The sequence below is a fragment of the Mesocricetus auratus genome, unplaced genomic scaffold, assembly GCF_017639785.1.
Source record: "Mesocricetus auratus isolate SY011 unplaced genomic scaffold, BCM_Maur_2.0 Super-Scaffold_100009, whole genome shotgun sequence".
NCBI classification, from domain to species: Eukaryota; Metazoa; Chordata; class Mammalia; order Rodentia; family Cricetidae; genus Mesocricetus; species Mesocricetus auratus.
The window spans coordinates 73,405,293-73,428,060 of record NW_024429193.1 but is presented as its reverse complement, the minus strand read 5'-3'; the positions used below and the strand labels follow the sequence as shown (position 1 = coordinate 73,428,060).

Below are 22,768 nucleotides of genomic sequence, written 5' to 3'. Positions count from 1 at the left end.
TTGTATTGAATGCTGAATACTAAAGGCTCATTGGAATGGAGAAGTTGCTTAAAACAGGTTTGTTAAGCGAGGAAGAGAAATTTAGAAAAGTCGAAAACCCTCAGCCGGTTCATATTGCAAAAAGTGAAAGCACTGGGCTGTGACTAAGTAGCTACATTTGATAAATAAATTATGAGGATACAGTCAGCTCAGAAGAAGCCAGGAAATATGATTAATTAATTTCTAAAGAAAACAGTGTACTTGTCCAGTTGCATGAGGCCTTAAGTTTAATTCTTTGCATCATTAAAAATAAGTGAATGAATGAATGAATGAATGAACTGTAGAAAAGTAGTCCTGAAAATGAGCCAGAGAACCTTAGGGCTTCTACAGTCATCACAGGTCAGGACCATTCTGACTGGAGAATTTGGCTGTGTCCACCTTGTTTTCACAGGGTCAGGGCATCTAGAAAAAAAAAGCAGAACACCATCATGAGAGCTCTGTGGCTATGGGATCTCAACCGAACAGGATAGAAATCACTCCTCCAGAGACTCTTTGCTACAAACAAACAGAGGATAAAACAGTTCCCTCCTTGTCCTGAGAAAGCCAATACAGTAACCACCAAAGAGAGGTGGATAAACAACCTCCTAAGCTAGCCATCTGCTCACATCAGTCACAAGTGAAGTCAGGATCACCCAGCTTTGTTTCTCACCTCCTACCCAGAGGAACCTGGAATTTAGAGCTGTGCATGACACGTGGGAAGAGTCTGGAGACTAAATGGTGGCAGCAAATCTCTAACTTTCTTCCTCAGGGTTAATAGTTACTAAAGTATTATTGATATTAAATATGCATAATATGCTGCAATATAACATATACATAAATTGTTGATGTAACAATAACAATGCTTGTTATAGGAATACTTTTTGAAACAATATGTGCTTGCTTGTACATTATATATGGTCTCAAGTGAGTAGCTGTGGTTTAGCTGTGTGCTTTTTACAACAGTGATTTTTATAAAAGTGAGTCTTATCTATTGAATCCCCTAGAACTCATACATTTAGTAAGCAAGAGTTATCGGCTTGAAGTCTCCCTGGCCCAATGTCTCTGTATATTCCTTCTCTGAGCTATAAATACTTAATATGTGGATCATAGTCTAGATAGATGGCTCAGACTACTGGTCTCTTGCATGGGTTTCAGGGTCCTTGTCTGGTGATAACCCTAAATCTCAGTCTCCACTGTAACTACTTCCCTAAAGGACAGACCTATGTGCAATATTATCTTCTCTTTATTTCCCTTAGCATTCCCAGAAATGAGATTTTGTACTGGGTCAGCTCACTCCTTCCAATATCCCATTATTAACCACAGACAATTCTTTACTGAAAATAATTTTTTCATATAATATATTCTGATTATAATTTCCCTTATCCCAACCTCTCCCTGAGCCTCCCTACCTCTGGTCCTACCCAAATCCACATCCTCTCTCTCTCTCTCTCTCTCTCTCTCTCTCTCTCTCTCTCTCTCTCTCTCTCTCTCTCTGGTTAGAAAATACAAACATCTAAAAAATAAATATTAATAAAAAGAGTCAAAGAAAACTCATTAAAAAAAACAAATATAGAGGCAGAAGGAACTGTCATTGTAGTTTTCTTCTAATGGGTCATTGTGACTCTGGTAACATGCCTTCTCTTTGTTTCCTTGCTTATTAAATCACATTCCCATATTATATACACGTTGCAAGGGGAGGCCCCAGGTTTATTTAGTTTTCCGCAATTCAGAGATATATAAGCAAGACCCCATGAAAAAGGCTCTTTACTTTAAATGATTAGTGCACGTCTCATCCTTGATGTCATTAGGAAACAGACACAACAGTGTAAATTTAACTGAAGAAATTCTATATTAAAGAAATAGGACCAGGATCTGTCCCTGGTGCACGAGTTGGCTTTTTGGAACGTATTCCCTATTGGGAAGGGAGTTGCCTCTTTTAGCCTTGAGAAGGGGAGCGGAGCTTGATCATGCCTCAACTTGATATACCATGTTTTGTTGACTCCCATGGGAGGCCTAACTCTTTCTGAGAAGTGGATTGGGGGGGTGGTTATAAATGAGGTGGGGGAAGGGAATAGGAAGAGAAGAGGGAGGGGAAACTGATTGATATGTAAAATAAATTTTAAAAATTTAAAAAAAAAGAGGAAATATCAAGCGGTGAAAAGTATCAGTTCTGCCCATAGCAAGGACAAACTCGACCAGGAGAAAGCTCTACTTGATTAACCCTGAGTCTTGTTAAGGAAGGCGTGGTTGCATCTCCTGGAAGGCAGACTGGACTCCTGAGTTTCCTGGGCTGAAGCTGGTCCACACTCAGCAGACAGGAAGGAAATGAGCCAGCCGGCAGGGTGCCGGCATCCAGCCCATAGGCGAGTCCACAGAGGAAGTCTGGGTGCTGCTGAGGACGCCAAGCCTGGAGCATTCAGTGTCAGTATGTTCGGAGTCTAACTTCTGAAGGCGGTCACAGGGCTTGAGCTGAGCCTATGAGGTCACTGTGTCCTCTGGATACGTGGCTGGACAAAAAGCTACCACATGTTCTCACCACACACCCACATCATGGACTGAATAATGCGGCAGAAGCCAGAGGGCTAACTCCAAAGCAAAGCTGCCGAAAGGAGAAAAAAAGGAAAAAAGAAAATTCCATTTCTTCTTCAGCGTGACTCCGGCGCCCTCTATCGGCGCAGTTGGCATCATGCGGTGTTTGCTGAGCGGCTTTGTGAGTAGGGTGTGTTTGGAACCTAGAAATAGTGGTTTGAAATTAGCACAGTATTGTTTTGATCCTCAAAGTTGGGTCTTGATTGAAAAATTCGTATAGTTAGATCCTCCATTTTATCTTTTTTGTCTCCTTGCTCTATCAAATTTGTTAGTCGGATATTCAGCGTCCCTTTATGACTCATCTTCAGTTGCTTTCTCTGTAGCAAACATCGGCCTCGTAAGCCGTCTCATTTTTTTTTCCTCTCAACCTCAAATTTATGATCATTATTTGTCCTATGGATGGCTATGTTTATTTCTTTCCAAGAAACAACTGAGTGCCTATAGCTTACGAGGCATTTCCCTCGGCACTTCAAGTAGGTAGATGATTCATTTATGATATTTGTAGCTTAAACTGCACTGTAGAGGTAAGATAACTACCCCGTCAATTAACATTGCTAACTCCAAACATAAATATTGGAATAATATGGCTGTGATGAAAATAACAATAAGAAGAGAGGTACTATTACATAACGAAATGCTTCATAACCTAATAGTAAGGTTGGGCATGGCATACTGATGCTAGCTTCCTGTGGTGACTACGGTAGAGGCTCTCAGGTGAAGGTGAGGAAGGGCTTTCCAAACAGAGGGAAAAAAATCTGTAAAGTCAAAAGCAGAATTCATTTAAGGCTCTGAGAATTCCTTTAAGGGCAATAAAAGTATGTTTAGAGGGAAGGGAGTTTAAGAACAAGACAGACACTGGGGTGAAAGGACCTAGGACAATAGGAAATGACACTGAAGAGCAAACTAACCCACAGGCCATGTGAAGACTAGGAAGACATACTAAAGATAAAGCTTTTATATCCCAAGCACAAATGTCATAAGTAACCACTCATCCTTGAGATCATCTTCCATGCTTCTAGTTCCAGCCCTGTTGGGGGCCCCACCCTGGAAGATGACACTCAAAGATTCTCTGCTCTGTAACCTTATGTGACTTACTCTGTATATTTTTTGTGGTACAGCTTTTGCCAGCTGTCTCAGTCAGCTTGCTTGCTTTGTGGTAGTTGTATTATGAGGGCACTTGCTGTTTTAGTCAGCTTTATAAATACCACAACACAAACCTTGCAACAGGCTTATCAAAAAACAAACAGACTTTGTTTTAGCTTATTTTTCTGGAGGTTCAAATTTAATATTGGGTGGCATCACTTTCTTCAGTCTCTGATGATTGTCATACATCATTGAGGGAGTCCTCAAGACAGGAAGCAAGGAAAAACTGGGATCCCACAGAGGTGTAGGGCGGTGACTCCAGAATCCCATTCTTCATACTGCCACTTAATGTTCCAACATTCTTACAGTGTCTACCTGGGACTCAAGCTTTCAGCACATGGACTTGGCTGGAAGAAGCTTAAATCCACCCTATAAATCTCAGTAACCCTGTAGAACAGGGAACTGAAGTGTCATGTCAACCGATGATGAGGAATCTAAGCTCCCTGCCACTAACCTGCAGAATAGGAGGTTCTTACCAACATCCATTAGGACTGACTATCCCAAACGAACCACAATGCGAGAAAAGCCCTAGATGTGGTAACTAAAACCTCATGGGAGTCAGAACTAGAGGATAAAAGCAACCAAGACCTTCCCAGAATCTAAATACTAAATAGATCCATAGGTATCAACATGAACATATACCCAGTCAAAACCTTCATGCTCTAGTTAGTCTGAACTTCTCCACCAATTAAATTTCACAGGGATAAATTTAAAGTTATCTAAATATCAAGGTACAGTTTCTTTTCCTAATATTTTTGTTTATTGGTGTTAATCTGGGAAAAGACTCCATACGATATTTGGGTACAAAAGTCAAGGGCTTTGATATTTGTAGGGTCCTAACTGTAAGTACAGTTGAGTTGCAATGGTTACTTTTTTAAAAAAATGATGATAGATTTTTGCAGTCTCTTTTAACTTTTATTCTTACCCTTAACCTTATCCTTAAGAATTGATTTTTAAAAATGAAATATTCTGATTATGGTTATGATTTCTCTCCCCAACTCCTCCCAGGTCCTCCTACCCACTTAAATCCATACCCTTTCTCTATCTCATTAGGATACAAAGAGGCATATAAATAATTAATAATAATAATAAAATTAGTTAAATAAAGACAAAAATAAAGTATAGCAAAAAAAGAAAAGGAACTAAAGAAGAAGTTCAACAACCATACACAGACACAGAGACACACATTCAAGTCCTATAAGACCACAAAACTAGAAACCATAATATATACACAAAGGACAAATAAAGACAGCCAAAACAACAACAAAAAGACAACAATTCTCAACAAATATATGAGACAAAAAACTTTCCAAACACTAAGTTTGTTTGGTGTTAGCCATTTTCTACAGGGCATGGGGCTTGACCTTAACACTCATTTGTATACCTAGTAATACTCCATTGGCAAAAACTTATTCTTCATTTGTGAGAAGATTGCAGTTGGTAATAGCTTCTGTGTTAGGGGTTAGGGCTCATGTCTACTGCCACACCCAGTTCTTGGACCCCATCAGGGTTGATGCCATAGTCTCTGTAAGTTCATACATATTGGTGCTGCTGTGTTTAGGAAGCTTTGTTTCCTAGTAGTCACTTTAATCTAATCATATAAATATCGAAATCTCCCCTCAATCAGGACACCTTTTGGGGGTTGTTTCTACAAGAGTACCCAGAGTATTTACATTCTCCTGCCCTGCATTTCCATAGTCCTTTTAGCAAGCATCTACCATACTTTTAGGAAGTAGACTGATCTTGATTTTACCTCAAAGATTGTTCATATGCTTGTAAACTGTCATGACTATCAGAATCTACTGAAAATGTAGTAAAAGACAGTCATGAGACTGATAGTCCTTTGCTCTATGTCTAATATCCACATATGAATGAGTATATACCATGCTTGGCTTTCTGTGACTGGGTTACAGGGAGACAGGAAAAGGAGAAGGGGAGAAGAGGCGGGAAGAGAACAAGAGGGATCAGGAAGACTGAGGGCAGGGGAGGAATAGAGGAGAGCAAGAAAGGAGATGCCTCTCTAGAGGGAGCCAGTATAGGTTTGGAGAGTGGTCTGGCACTAGGTAAATGTTCAGAGATCCACAAGTATGACCTCAACTAAGAATCGAGCTAGTAGTGGAGAGGCTGCCTTAGAAGGCCTTCACCTATAATGAGATTAATGACTACCATAATTGTCATCCTAGAGCCTTCATCCAGTAACTGATCAAAGCAAGAGCAGACACCCACAGCTAAGCACTGAGCCATACTCCCAGAATCCACTTGTAGAGAGGGAGGAGCAAAGACCATGCTGGAGAAACCCACAGAAACAGTTGACCTGACCTAGTGAGAGCACAAGGACCTCAGTGGTAAAGCTGGGGAACCAACATTGGACCAAAACAAGCCCTCTGAATGTGGGTACCAGCTAGGAGGCATCGGCAATCTATAGGACCTCTAACAGTGGAGCCAGTGTTTATCCCTAGTGCACAAATGGACTTTATGAGCCCATTCCCTATGCCGGGATACTATTGAAGTCCAGATACACGGAAGAGAGCATAGGCCCTCCCCCCATGATGTGACAGACTTTGATGATCCCCTGTGGAAGGCCTCACTATCCTTAAGGAGTGGATGGGGTTGGGCTGGGGGGGTGGGGTCAGTAGAACCCAGTTGAAGAGAGGGAGGAGGAATATATTAACAAGGGAGGTCAAGATCATGATGGAGAAATCTACAGAGACAGCTGAACCAATCTCCTGGAAACTCATGAACTCTAGACCTACAACTGTGGAGACTCCAGGTGACTGAACTAGACCTTCTGTATGTGGGAGACAGTTGTGAAGCTTGGACTATCAGAGAGATCCTAGCAGTAGGACCACAATACAAACCTGGTACATGAGCTAGATTGTTGAAGCCCATTGTGTATGGTGGAAAACCATGCTCAGTCTTAATGCACGGGAGAGGGACCAAGCCCTGCCCCAACCTAAGGAGCCAGACTATGTTGATTCTTCATGGGAGCCCTTGCCCATGAGGAGCGAACAGGGTGTTGGCTCGAGGGTATGCAAGAGGGGTAGGAAGGAGAATTTTGGTTAAAATGTAAAATGAAATCAAAAAAGTTTAAAAACTGAAAAACAGAGATTGTGTTTCATAGTAATAACAGAAGCTACACCCATAAAGTTTCACCAATATGATTACCCAAATGTGAGCTGAACAACACAATACTAATGAACATGCAAATGGAGAAAAGAGGGGAAGACTCAGTCCTACACAAAGAATGAGAAGCAACTAAGGGAGCAGGGGAGGCTGCCTTCCCCAGGGAAGAACACACCAATTGTTTGTCTAATACCAAAGGATCAAACATAAAAACACATATACAAGTAACATACAGACTGAGTAGCTTGTGTTAATTTATTTATTAATATGTAATATAATCAAATATGGTATAATAGACATAATATATTCTATATGTGTCTCTCTGTATGTGTAACAATAAATAATTTTTAAAGAGGTCTTAAATTCAAAAGAGAGCTTGGAGGGGCTTATGGGAGGGTTTGAAGGGAGAAAAAGGAAGGCAAGAATATTGTAATTCATTTATCATCTTGTGTGTGCACGCGTGCGCGCGCACGCGTGTGTGTGTGCGTGTGTGTGTGTGTGTGTGTGTGTGTGTGTGTGTGTGTGTGTGTGTGTGTGTGTGTGTTGTACCATACACCCTTCCGGCATACTGGAGGTCATGCATACTACATGTGATACTATATTGTTTAGGTGATACGTTGCTTATGATCTAATAAAACTTGCTTGAAGGGTCAGAATACAAAGCCAGCCACAGCCTTAGAGGACTAGCAATGGTGGTACAAATTTTTAATCACAGCAGCCACACTAGTTAGCGATAGAAGCTGGGTTATGGTGGTACATAGATCTCTGTGAGCTCAAGGCCACCCAGGGCTACACAAGAGTGAATCAGTCTGAAAAAGAAACAAAACTCACACAAAGGTGACCTCAGCACTTGGGATCCTGCGCCTTTAATGCCAGCACAAAGAGAAGTATATATGACAGAGCAAAGGGACTCAATATTCTGGCATTCAGTTTCCAGCATCGCAGAGGATAGGATTATTGCAGCCTTGATAGAAGTAAGAACTCCCTAGCGGCTGGCTGCTTTGTTTTTCTGATCTTCAGCCTGAACCCCAGTATCTGTCTCTGTGTTTTTAGTATTCATACTACAATGTGGTTATATATTATTTATGATTTATTAAAGTTTGCCTGAGGATTCAGAAAGCAAAGTCAGCCACAAACTATAGACGCCAGACAGTGGTGATATACACCTTTAATCCCAGGGGCCGCACAGCTATGCAGTGGTGGTACACATCTTTAATCATGGGAATCAGGATTAAAAGGCAGATGGAACCCTGTTAGTTCAAGGCTGTGTTGACTACACGAAATTGATCCAGTTCTAAAAGAAACGGCTCATACAAAGGTGATCTCACACACCTTTAATTCTACCACGAGGGAGGTAGAAAGAGTAGTGATATGGCTGGGCAGAGAATGGAAGAGGAGACAGAATCTGAGAGCTTTTGACTCTGAGGATTTCTGGAGACCAGATTGCCATTTCAGCAGGGTAGAGGTAAGATCTACCGGTTTGGCTGCTTTGCTTCTCTGATCTTTAGCTTGAACACCAATCCCTGTCTCTGTGTCTTTTATTTATCGTGTTACACTACTATTACCTATTTTCCTATAAAAATATCAAGGAATATAGAACATCATAAATCACAATGCACCACCCATTTCCACTAAACTGAAAACACAGGGGTAGAATTTATAGTTACAATAGATCATATTACCTCCAAATGTGTCTTCCTGTAAGAAATCATTTGCTGCTCATTCATATAAAGTAGTGAAGAGGTTCTACAAATTACTAATTAAGTTCAATATTAAGTTACACTCAGTCACATGAATTCATGATAACATGACTTGCTGGTAAGTTCTGTGCGCACTCTCTTAAGTCAGTCCAAAGGGATGGTCTTGCTTGCCTGTTCATCACCGTAAAGTACTAAACAATTTGGAATGATCAGTCAGTTTCTCACCTATACCAATTTTTCAATAGTATCAAATAGAACACTAACTAAAATAATATTTTTTACTAATGTAGCATCAATATATTATCCTACATCCTACATTATCTGTTATTAGACTCCATCTGAGACAAAATTGTTGCATACTTTATAGCTTTATTTACAGAAAATACTATATTTACTTTTCTGAAAATACTAAATTTTAAATAATAAGTATTAATATTCCAATGAAACATAGGGAATCTCCTGTATATAGGTAATAATGAAGTAGATGTATATATCAGTAATATACACATATTGAAAAAAGCTGTATTGAGAAGAATTATATCAGTTGATATTTCTTCAACAGACAGACGAAGATGTTAATTTCTGACATTGCACAAAAACCCTCAGAAACAAAAAGGAGAATGTACAGTTTCTATGTTTTTTTAAAATGCCTTGCTCTGGGCAGTGGTGGCACATGCCTTTAATCTCAACACTTGTGAAGCAGAGGCAAGTGGATCTCTGAGAATTCCAGGCTAGCTTGGTCTAACTAAGAAAATGCAGGAGAGCCAGGTCTACTACACAGAGAAACCCTGACTTGGGAAAAATGTTTTGCAAATTCTATGAAAATACACTATGGAGGGCAGGAATTAGGTAACAGAAATGTTTCAGTGATGTCATATTTGATGTAAAGTTTATTAAAAAGAAATTATCTTCTTTTGTGGAGAATAATGCTAGGATATTTAAATTCACAGAAATTAAGACTGACAGATTACTAGTTTTAATAAATATATTTTTTCATTCAGACTAGAAATGAAATATAGTAATTATATGAATCTGTTCCCTGCTTTAATAAAGCTGCATGTCCAAGGCTATCTAAGACAGTTTGATCAGCCCTACAGAGTTGTCTAGGATCTCCAAAATCAGCAGGATGCAGTGCACAGCATCACAGACTAAAGTTGTCATTCAAGGATATGATAAACATCAAAATAAGCATCACCTGTTACTTAGCAAAGTAGAAAGCTCTTGTGAGTCTTACAAGTAGGCTAAACTCCAAATAAAACCCAAAGTCACATAGTTATATTTCTTCATGTGCAGCAAAGCTTTTGAAATTTCAATACAGAGTAATCATCTAAAAAGTTTGTGCTTGATAACTGTGCAATTGAGTTATGAAAAACCTCACAAGAAAAATCTCATGGTGTTTTAAGTTAAGTTTCCATTTACAGTTTTGTGTTGGCCCATATTGATAGCTGTCAGAGGAGGGCCCTGCAGATGCAGGCATAAACAAAGCCAGAAGAGGAGAGAAGGAAATTTCTGTTCAGACTGACTTCAGGGAGTCTGATGCTGGCAGTTTATTGTCAGTCATTTAAACACAATATAGTTGGAAAAACTGTTTCCTGGTATAATACAGTCCCTGGTGCATGCACAAGGAGCATAATAACAACAAAACTCAACTTGGGGTACATGTCATTTCTTCCAAGATGGTTTCTGGAGATAAGCTATCTGTATTAGCTTAAGGGCCTAAAAAGGATTTACCCTGGTCTTGATAATACAGATAGTGTAGAGGTTTGTGGGTGCATGGGTCTTCCTTCTGGCAACAGCTGTATTCAGCAAGAAGCAGATTTTGAGCTTCAGGTTGGACATGCCTACATGAAAACGCACTTCCAAACAGCCTCATTTTGTTAAGACAAGACCCTCCCATAATCTCTTGTGGTTTGAAAAACACTTAAGAGGCAATTTTCTAACTCCTTTGAGTAGAACTTTGCAATGATGATCTGCAACAAAATAAAAAAAAAGGAGTGTGAACCATATCCACAAAGACAAAGTAACTTCTCAGTGTCAGAGTAAGAGTGGGCCTTTTATTTAGTGTAGCTAAACTATTGACCTGTCATCCTCTAGTCAAAGTAAAAGGAACAGTATTGTTCACACTATACTCTCTGTGTTTACTCATTGTGCTACTTGGTGGTTTTGGAGACCTGATCTTTTCTGGAAATAATGGGTAGTGGCTCTTCAGGAGAAGAGGCGCTAGGTGGTGGATCTTGGAGAAGTAGAGGGAGGGGCAATTGTGGTCAGGATGTACTATATGAACCAAGAATCTCTTTTCGAAATAAAAAAGCATAAGCTCAAAGATAGAATATAGAGTCTCCTAAAGAAACATTTTTATTTTCTTCTTATGAAAACAGACCTTATGATGGGAATTGCTGTTTTTGAGATGTTGTAGATGAAACTGGCAAGTTTATTTCTGACGCTGATTTTCTGAGAGGGTTTTATTAGTAATACATGCCAGTTCACATCAGTTTTACTAGCCGTAGCTGGTTCACATAAGTTCTCCCCCATTTTACCAAACCAACAATAGTGTGTGTGTCTATACACATGTATACCTAAGGACACCATACTGAGTCCATTCAATATTGCTCATATCTGTGTTTATGGTTGACAACTTAGGATTGAATAATCTATCAGGGGTGGTAGTCTCTTGAAAAGACCATGTCTCCTCTCAGCAGCCATTAATTATCTGTGGCTCTTCACCTAGGGGTGACAGGTTATGAGATTTCCCCTCTGCAATTTGATATTTCAACAGGTATTGTCACTGTCTTGTTCAAGTGACTCTATTATTTAGATTTCATGGGTAAAATTCCCTGTCATATATAGAAGACACTATGTCTCAACAGACATCCTGGTCCTCTGGTAATTCTAATTAACTTCTGAAATACTCCCTTTAGTCTTGGGTAAAAGGTTTGTGTTATAGATATATTAATTGATGTAAACAGGCTTTGATAGTTTGTTTATATGTTTGGAGGAAGGGATGTCTTCTGTTGTAGAAGCTAAGGCATATGATCTTTGCATACATTTCTCAGTCACTGTCCTCCATATTAGTGGCACAGAAGAGAAGAGTGGGCTGTAGTTGAGAATTCCTCTTCCCTGGCGTCACTCAGTCTGGGATAACCAAACAGAAGGTTGGGTCTAGTTAGTTTTCCTAATTATAAGCCAGTAGTAAGATTGAATGCTCATGTATATTTGAAATTATTTACTTCCCCTTGTGCCCATCAAAAACACAAATGGTCTTTGCTCTGGTATTTCCTTAGGAGTCTTGTTGAGCTCACAAATGTGAAATTTACAAAAGTATGCCACCTTCCCATTCCAGGGTCCTTATAAGTTTTAATGTTCAGTCTTGTCCATACTGAATTTCCAGTAATTAACTGAGGGAGGTTCAGGTTTTGCTGCTCCTGATGGTTCCTTTGGGATTGCCTATAAATATATGGTGCACTGGATTCACCCATCTTTCCAATGCTGGAGGCAGTGGTTTGTCTAGCATCCTCACCTATTGTAAGGAACCTATACAAGGTCTTGACATCTCAGGGTGGAGTGCTGCTTTTCAAGGTCCATACGTGCTGGGACTGAACCCCAATAATGGGGTAGTGATGTTTGGTAGAAGGAAACAGTTCTACAGTTGTATAGTAAGTCTCAGTTCTTTATGAGTCAGCCTTCGCAATACAAACTTTACTTGGATTTCTCAAGTGTCTTCTTCCCCATTTCTGTAGAGGGAACTAGAGGGAACTACAGATGGGACTTTGGCTTACCTGGAAGCTGAAAGTCTGAATTTTATGGCATCTTCTTTCTCTGTTACCATTTGAATTAAATATTTATTTCTACATCCTTAAAGTTACTACCCTTTCCTTGAGAGACTAACCTGCTCTGGTTACTGTATTATACTCTATTTACAATGTATTTTCAACACTAGAAATTTGATTATTATCTTTTTAAGACAGAGTCTATGACTTTGTCTAAACTCATCAGACTTCAATCTGCATTATGGATTACAAACATTGCTTTGAAGATCCCATCTTATTATGGGGCTCCCTTTCCCTTCTGGTTTGGCTTCTAATGATTTCCCTATGATGGTGAGTTGTATTTTTTACTTCAGTATTTTTCTGGAAATTTCACTTGTAACTTTACTAGTTACTATATGTTTGGTGCTTCTATAATTATCTCCATACTTTATTCTGAAATCCATTTATAGTGCATGGATGCTTCTAATGTCTTTTAGGAAGAGCTGGAGCACCGCTGCCCTAGTTTTCCTACTACTGAAAGGAAATAACTGAGTGTTCTACCCAATCCTTCATGGATCATGTAGTTTGGTTAGAACAAATACTATTGTGACCTTGTACCATTTTTATGGTTGATCTGTAACTTTTGGTCAATTCTTTTACACAGTTGTGTATTGACTTTTATTTAGCTAGAGACTCAAGGGAGAGGACTTACAGACTTTTAGCCCTTTGTGCATTTTTTTTCAGTTTTCTCCTCTGTTATTCTTACCTGTTTTGTCCTTTTTATATTTCTACTTGGGTCTGCTCAGCTCCAAAGGCCTTTGGGTTGTCCTTGAGGAGAGATAGACATCTCCTCACATGGTAGAATATGCAGAAGACACAGTTCTCTCACTTACTGCACATTTCTCAAGGATGACTATCCTACATAAGCTGATACACAACTGCTGAAAATCTTGCTTTGTCTAGTTTGCCATACCATACGTAATCATAAATAAACTTTCTTGTTGGATCTAATAGGGTCCAGTGTAACTTTCTGAGCCTGACTAGAGTTTGAGGATCTGTCTCTGGCCTGTAACTTCTACATGGGAATGACTTAGTATGGCCTGGCTTAGAACTGCCTCTACCTAGCTTACGGCTACCATGGTGAGACAACATTGACCCCTGAACCCCAGGACACCTCATCCCATCATTAGTCTCCCACCCCTTCCCTCAGCCCTATATAAACACCTGCCAGATACAATAAAGAGAGATCCTGCTTGGACAAGTCTCCTGACTCAGTTCTCTCCTGTGACTAGGAGGCAGGGTCTGGCTGGTGGACACTCTCCATCCTGTTCAGCCCCAGGAAGAGACCAGCTGGACCAGTCCTTTCCCAGCCCTATCTGCCGGAGGACCCTGCACTTTCTGTCATTCCATCTTGACTAGAAGAATATATTACACAACTCAATATCAAACTTTTAGTCACTCTAGTATTGTAAAAAATAAATGCAAAAAAATAAAATATGCAAACAGACATTAGAGGCAGAAATATAAAAGTAAAAATTGTATACAACATAGAGTGAAAGGTCATATATACAAACTAAATTGTAGCAACCATTTCACAAAATGTATGTGCATCAAATCATTCCATTTTTGCATTTCAGCAAAGGTGCTAAATTATCCACACGTATATGTATATTATGTATGTCAATAGGGCATAAACAGTAATGAATGACGATAACTTCTGACTATAAAATTAGCGGATAATTGCAAAACAAATATGCTAAGTAAAATAAAAAATTACATCTCTCTTTTTCCACCAGAGAACGTTTATGGAAATTTTACTAGGAATGGTAAACCCAACATTTGAAGAAGCCGTGCTAATGCTAAATAGTAATGGTTTTAATACAACTCTACTCATTTCCAATTTTTCTTCAAGGTAGAATTGAGCTTCACAGGGCTGTATCATTATTGGTGATTTAAATTCCATTAAGTAGCAGAGGATGTGATACCCTCCATGTATTCAAATGAGTGCAGTACAGTCTTCTTAATTATAATTTGGAACGGGGAAACATCTCGAAGTAAGGTCATAAAATCACCACAGTCAATATCAGAGAAATTGCAGAGGAAAAAATATCCCTAAGAAATTAGAAATGAGAAAATACTCTCCAATACATATAGCTATGTCAGATGTGGTTCTCTAAGTGTATGTCAAAGACTTTTCCTTCAGTACCTAAAAATATATTAATATGAATTTTAAAAGAATTTTTCTTTAGCACAGCAATCATTTTAAGGATAATCTTTGTGTATAGTGTTTGAACTTTAAAATGAATCATAAATAACAGAACTCACTTCTGATTTGAGAAAAAAGACTAGGTTCAATTGTAAGTTTTGACATGACATAGGATTCATTAAGACACATAACTAAACCAGTCTCTTTATGTGTGTTTAGGTGGAAAGATATATAGGCAGAATAATTACAGCTTTGATAGAACTAAAACTCTTGAGCAATTGTATCACTCATAGTTGATTAATTTGATGAATTGATATTCAACTTAGAAAAAAGCCTGGGCTCTGTTTTATATTTTCCTATTCAATGGCCTGTAAGGAATTTGAAGGAAAGGAAGCCTTTTAGGATACATGCTTAATGTGGCTAAGCAGCATGCACCCTCCCAGCTCAGTGATGTCTTTCTCCCATCACCTCCAGGCAGGCAAATAGAACCCCTAGAGCTGCAAGGAACCAAAAGAATCTGGTTGTGGAGAGGAAGGAGTGATGAGCAAAGGGGTCAAGACCATGCTGGGAAGGCCCACAGAAACAGCTGACCTGAGCAAGTGGGAGCTCAGGACACCAGTCTCACAGCTGGGAACCAGCCTAGGACGGAACTAGGCCCCCTGAACGCAGGTATCAGTTAGGAGGCTTGGGCAGTCTAGTGCCTCTGGCAGTGGAACTAGTATTTATCCCTAGTGCTTGAATGGATTTTGGGAGCCCACTCCCCTTGGGAGGATACTATCTTTGCCTAGATATATGGGGGAAGTCTTACACCCTGCGGCAAATGATGTGACAGACTTTGATGATCAGATCTGCCCCTGTAGGCCTCACTCTCCCTGGAGAGGGGAAGGGGCATGGGATGGGGCTGTTGGTGAGGGACATGGAAGGATTGATTGGAGGGAGAGGGAACTGGGATTGATATGTAAAAAAAAAAAGAAAGTTTCTAATTTAAATAAAAATCCATAAAAAAATAATATAGAACTGTTTCATTCCAGAAAGAGCATATGCCAGATTCTGTTCTGTTTTTCTCGTCCATGCTGTTCATTGTCAGAAAACAGAATGTTTTGAACAAGGCTGTACACTTACGTTGTATTGGTCAGAAAGAGTCCTGTTGCCTCTTTCTAGAACACATACAAGAGAAGGGTGATTGTTTAAAATCATGCTTATGCATTTCACTATCCAAAAGTAAACATAATGGAACTCTGCTACACAAAGAAAGGTTGTTTTATTACCAAACTTCAGTCTTACCACAGTTAAACATATTCTGATCACATTGAAGTAGGAGGCAAAATTACCAGTATGTGTATTCAAATCAAACCTTAAGTAGCTTCCAAAGGCTGTGATAATAAATTATTTTTTATTTTTAAATTAAAATTTAAATTAGAAACAAGGTTGCTTCACATGTCAATCCCAGGTCCCTCTCCCTTTCCTTCCCTTCCTCCATGTCCTCCCCCCAACCCCCCCAATGCCCTCTCATTTCCCCAGGGAAGGTGAGGCCCTCCATGGGGGTGTCCATAGTCTGTCATTTCATCCAGGGCAGGGCCTAGACCCTCCCCCAAGAGTCCAGGGTGAGAGTGCAACTCTCATTGTGGGATGGGCACCCAAAGTCCATTTGTATGCCAGGGATAAATATTGATCTACTACCAAAGCCCAATAGATTGCCTAGGACTCCTCACTGACATCCACATTCAAGGGGTCTTGATCAATCCCATACTGGATTCCCAGCCATCAGTTTGGATTCAAGAGCTAACCCTTGTCAGGTCAGCTTTTTCTGGGGGTTAAACCAGCCCAGTCTTAACCCCTTTGCTCATCAGACCTCCCTCTCTGTCACTGGGTTCAGCTCAGTGTTTAGCTGTGGGAGTCTGCCTCTGCTTCCATCAGCCATTGTATAAAGGTTCTGTTTCCCAGAATCTCTGACCATGGAATTGTAGGCTGGCACTCCCCGGATCTGTGTCTAAAATCTGTATATGAATTGAAATTTAATAGAAAGAAAATATAGAATACTTTATCTTGTAGCATTCATGCCTAGCTATGGTGAACATTGGTTTGTGAAGAATAAATTAAATGAGCCATACATGATTTTGTTGATGATGGCTTTACAAAGAAACAATGCTTAAAATTGAATGGGAATTTACAATACCTTTCTCGAAGAGATCATAATGTCATTTCCATGTTCTCTTGCTTGATTGCTATGATGTCTTAGACTGTTGCTTAGAGCACTGTAATCCACCTTAAAATATTCTTATAAGCAGCTTGTTTACAAGGAGCTCTAGTGAAATACATCTGAAGCTTTATTAAAAAAGCAAAGGCATTTGAAAAGAAAAGACCCAGGATTTTGTGAAAGCTATTTTCAAATTTAGAGGACCTGTAATATGAGAAACATAGCTGGTTTTTAAAATTCAGTACGTGGGTCAGTTTTACTGAGCTCTTCTTATGTTAAAGACAAAGAAGACTTGCATTCTTAGGATTTAATGATTAAATGGAATAATAACAGAATTTTCACAGACTTCAGAACATAATATAAGTCAACCAATGTAAAAGCTTATTTTTATAAATGTAATAAATAGAAAAAATTACCAATAGATTTTTTTACTCAATTTTTGAAGAGCATATGTACAATGGGAATTTTTCAGGGTAAGATTTGGTTGCCCGACAAAATAGTTCATAACATGTTTACCACAAGCAAGACTACACAGATCCTAAATAATTTTGTTCATTCATTCATTCATTCATTCATTCATTCAAGTAATACATTTTGTCATCCGCACAATCTGCATCACACTATGTTCAAAATCTTGATGTTATAGCCATGAAGGAAAACGAAGAAAGTACCTAGCCCTCTCAAAAGCTTCTAGTTTAGAGGAAAAGGGGGGTTGTAAAAGTAGAATGTGTTCTAAAATAAGTGACATGGGAATGAATAAGAAAGAAAAATTGGAAGCACCAAGATACTCTTGAGTAGGAGCAGGGATCAATGGGGCATGGTATTGATGAGATCATGTAAACACTAATGTCAATGATGACCAAATATCTGTCATGCACTGAATGGGAAAATAGCAATTCAGTCTAAGTGCGCTAAAGAGTGTTCTTAATCTATTCCTGAGAACCACAAAATGAGCACTTACGGGCCGCCTGCCCATGCTTGGGGGCTGCCACAGTGGCTTCCATCCAGAGGCAGGAGGCAAGGCACCCCAGCAGCCTAATCTCCGGCTCTACCCACGGGACTAGACCGGTGCCTGTGCTTGGAGTCTACCACTGTGGCTTCCATCCCAGTGTTGAGAACCAATGCACCAGAGTCTCCTGCTCCATCTGCTGGACCAGGAAAACCAGGTCCCATCTCTGGACTGCCTGCCTGGACCTGGGCTCTGCCACTGAGGATTCCATCCCTGTGGGTGCGGCAGGAGCCAAGGTGCCCCCATAGTTTCCTGCTCCACCCACGGAACTAGGACTAGCCTGACTGCCTGTGCATGGGGCCTACCGCTGTGTCTTCCATCCTACTATCAGGAGCAAACTCACTCCCAGCATCCTAGTCTTCTGCTCCACCCACATGACTAAGACTATCGTGCCTGACTCCAGGCCACACTCCTGTGTCTGGGGTATACCACTGGGGCCCCCATCCATCCCAGTTGGATCCCAAGCACCCCAGCATCCTAGTCCATTTTTCCTCCCACGAGACCAGGAAGTGGAGAGCTACCAGAACTGTGAACTTACCTACACCCACCAGGAGAGGAAGAGGCACCCTCTGGAACTCACTGCAAGAACAAATGGGAAGGAGACAATATGAAAGCACAAGTAACAACAGAAAAACCAATAAGACACCGCTGAGTCCAGAGACCCTACACCAACCAGACTGGAACACCACCAACACAAATTAACCAGAAGAGAATGACATAAAAAACAACTTCATGGAAATGATAAAGGCCCTCAAAGAGGATATGGGAAAATCCTTTAAAGAGATGGAAGAAAAAACAATCCAAAAAATTCAAGAAATGGAGCAAAAGACTAAGCAAAAATTCCAAGAAACAATTCAAACAGGGCTGAAATTAGAAATAGAAAAAATAAAAAAAACACAGTCTGAAGGAATGCTGGAAACAAAAAAAAACTGGGAAAACGGTCAGGAACTACAGATGCAAGCATAACCAACAGAATACAAGAGATGGAAGAGAGAATCTCAGGTGTTGACGATACACTAGGAGAAATGAATTCATCAACCAAAGAAAACTCTAAGTCCAACAAATCCCTAACACAAAATATCCAGGAAATTTGGGACACCATGAAAATACCAAACCTAAGAATAATAGGTATAGAAGAAAGTGAAGAAACCCATCTCAAAGGGCCAGAAAACATATTCAACAAAAAAATAGAAGAAAACTTTCCCAACCTAAAGAAAGACATGCCAGTGAAGGTGCAAGAAGCTGCTTACAGAACACCAAATAGAGTGACCAAAAAAAATCCCCTCGACACGTAATAATCAAGACCCCAAACATACAGACTAAAGAAAGAATATTAAGAGCAGCTAGGGAAAAAGGCCAAGTTACATATAAAGGCAAAAGTATCAGAATTACACCTGACTTCTCCATGGAAACTATGAAAGCCAGAAGGTCCTGGACAGATATTCTACCAACATTAAGAGACCACAGATGCCAGCCAAGACTGCTATACCCAGCAAAGCTTTCAATCAATATAGATGGAGAAATCAGGATATTTCATGACAAAACCAGATTCAAACAATACATATCCACTAACCCAACCCTACAGAAAATTCTAGAAGGAAAACTCCAACCCAAGGAAGTTAACTACAACCAGAAAAACATATGCAATAGATAATCCCACTTTACCAACAAGCAAAAGAAAAAGTGGTGGAAATCCACATACAATTCACCAACAACAACCACTCCAAAACAAACAAGAATGAACTATCAATGGTCATTAATTTCCCTCAATGTAGATGGTCTTAACTCGCCCATAAAAAGACACAGATTGCCTGGCGGTGGTGGTGCACACCTTTAATCCCAGCACTCGGGAGGCAGAGGCAGGCGGATCTCTGTGAGTTCGAGGCCGGGCTAGACCGATAGCCTCCAAAACAATACAGAGAAACCCTGTCTCGAAAAACCAAAAAAAAAAAAAAAAAAAAAAAAGACACAGATTAACAGAATGAATTCGAAGACAGAACCCATTCTTCTGCTGCATACAGGAAACACACCTCATCTTCAAAGACACACGTTATTTCAGAGTTAAGGGTTGGGAAACGATTTTCCAATCAAATGGACCCAAGAAACAAGCAGGGGTAGCAATCCTAATATCTAACAAATTAGACTTTAAACTAAAATCAATCAAAATAGATGAAGGAGGCTACTTCATACTCATCACAGGGGAAATCAACCCAGATGAAGTCTCAATTCTGAACATCTATGCCCCAAATACAAAGCATCCACTTTCCTAAAAGAAACATTACTAAAACTCAAAGCACATATAAAACCTCACACAATTGTAGTGGGAGACTTCAACACCTCACTCTCACCACTAGACAGAACCACAAGACAGAAACTTAACAAGGATATGAAGGATCTAATAGATGTTATGACCCAATTGGGTTTAACAGACATATATAGAACATTCTATCCAAACACAAAAGAATTTACTTTCTTCTCAGCTCCACACGGAACCTTCTCAAAAATGTTCGACCACATGCTTGGCACATAGCAAACCTCAACAGCTACAAAAAAATTGGAATAACTCCATGTATCTTATCAGACCATCATGCTTTATAGTTAGAATTAAACAATAACACAAATTGCAGAACCCCTGCAAACTCATGGAAATTGAATAACACACAATTGCACCATGCCTACGTCAAAGAAGAAATAACAAATGAAATTAAAGACTTCCTAGAATTCAATGAGAATGAAGACACAACATACCCAAAATTATGGGACACTTTGAAAGCTGTGCTAAGAGGAAAGTTCATAGCACTAAGTGTCCACATGAAGAAACTGGATAATAGTCACACTAGAGAATTAACATCACAACTGAAAGCTCTAGAACAAATAGAAGCAAACTCACCCCACAGGAGCAGACTCCAACAAATAATTAAATTGAGGGATGAAATCAATAAAGTGGAAACTAGGAAAACAATACAAATAATCAATGTAACAAAGAGTTGGTTCTTTGAGAAAATCAACAAGATAGACAAACCTTTGTCCAAACTTACCAAAGGGCAGAGTATGAACATGCAAATTAACAAATTCAGAAATGAGACATAACATGGACAATGAAGCAATCCAGAGAATCATCAGGTCATATTTTGAAAAGCTGTACTCCACAAAATTTGAAAATTTAAAGGAAGTGGACAATTTTTTGGTTATATATCACTTGCCACAATTAAATCAAGAGCAGATAAGCAATTTAAATAGTCCTATAACACCTAAGGAAATAAAAAATGTCATCAAAAGCCTCCCAACCAAAAAAAGCCCAGGCCCAGATGGCTTTAGCGCAGAATTTTACCAGAAATTCAAAGAACAGCTTATACCAATTCTCCTCAAAGTATTCCATGCAATAGACTCATAATGGTCTTTTCCAAACACTTATTATGAGGCTTCAATAGCATTGATACCCAAGCCACACAAAGACACAACTAAGAAAGAGAACTTGAGACCAATATCCCTCATGAACATTGATACAAAAATATTCAATAAAATACTGGCAAATCAGATCCAAGAACACATCAGAAAACTCATCCAACATTATGAAGTAGGCTTCATTCCATAGATGCAGGGATGGTTCAACATATGAAAATCCATCAATGTAATCCACCATATAAACAAGCTGAGAAACAAAAATCACATGATCATCTCACTAGATGCTGAAAAGGCCTTTGATAAAATCCAGCACCCCTTCATGATAAAGGTCTTGGAGAGATCTGGGATAACAGAACATGCCTAAACATCATAAAAGCTAAATACAGCAAACCAACAGCCAACATCAAACTGAATGGAGAGGAACTCACTGCAAATCCTCTAAGATCAGGAACAAGGCAAGGCTGTCTCCTCTCCCCATACCTCTTCAATATTGTACTGGAAGTTCTAGATAGAGCAATAAGACAACAAAAGGAGATCAAGGGGATACAATTGGAAAGAAAAAAGTAAAACCTTCACTATTTGCAGATGATATGATAGTTTACATAAGAGACCCAAAAACCTCTACCAGGGAACTCGTACAACTGATAAACACCTTCAGCAAAGTGGCAGGAAACATCATCAACTCAAGAAAATCAGTAGCCCTACTATAAAAAGCCGATAAAAGGGCTGAGAAAGAAATCAGAGAAACATCACCCTTTACAATTTGGGGGAACAGGAAGTTGAGGGGGTGGGGGTAGAATAGGGGGAAGAGGGAATCATAGGATCGAATACAGATCAGGCACCAGAGCGACCTCGAGTGATCTAAAGGGATACCACCAATTGGCAAGCTAAGCAATAGTGGAGAGACCACCTCGAATGCCCATTCCTGATAATGAACTTGATGTCTATAACCATCCGGGAGCCTTCATCCTGTGACTGATGGAAGCAGAGGCAAACACACAACTAATCACTGAACTGAACCCAAGGAACCCAGTGACAGAGAGAGAGGAGTGATGAGCAAATTGGCAAAGAATGGGCTGGCAAAACCAGCAGAGACAGCTGATCTGAACAGGGGAGAGCTCTTGGACCCCAGACTGACAATGGGGAGGCCAGCATGGGACTGATCTGGACCCCCCAAATGTGAGTGTCAGCGAGAAGGCCTGGGCAACCTATGGGGCCCTGAGCTGTGGATCAGTGTCTGTCCCTGGTATACAAACAGTCTTCCTGTGCCTATAGCACAAAGAGGGATGCTCTCTCAGCCTGGACTCTTAGGGGAGTGCCTGGACCCTACCCAGAGTAAAATGACAGACTCTGATATCCCCTATGTGGAAGGATTTGGCAATAGGGTGGGAGGGTGGGGGGGAAGGGAAGTGCGGGAGGAGGGGAGGGAGAGGGAACTGGGATTGACATGTAAAACAAGCTATTTAAAATTAAAATAAAAAATGATTTAAAAAAATACCTGGGGGTAATGCTAACCAAACAAGTGAAAGACCTGTATATCAAGAACTTTGAGTCTTTAAATAAATCAATTAAAGAAGATACCAGGAAATGGAAAGATCACCCACGCTCTTGGTTAGGTAGGATCAATGTAAT

The 22,768-nt window shown here is 39.8% G+C and overlaps 1 long non-coding RNA gene across 1 annotated transcript in view; it reads right to left on the bottom strand.

Annotated features, from left to right (window-relative positions):
- Positions 1-248: 248 nt before the first annotated feature.
- LOC121142462 overlaps positions 249-22,768 on the bottom strand; it is a 57,006-nt gene continuing 34,486 nt past the window's right edge. Inside the window, exons 5-6 of the long non-coding RNA XR_005879507.1 lie at positions 18,270-18,310; positions 249-441 (exon numbers count right to left, since the gene is read on the bottom strand). This is a non-coding gene — a long non-coding RNA (uncharacterized LOC121142462). The remainder of the gene's footprint in view (positions 442-18,269; positions 18,311-22,768) is intronic.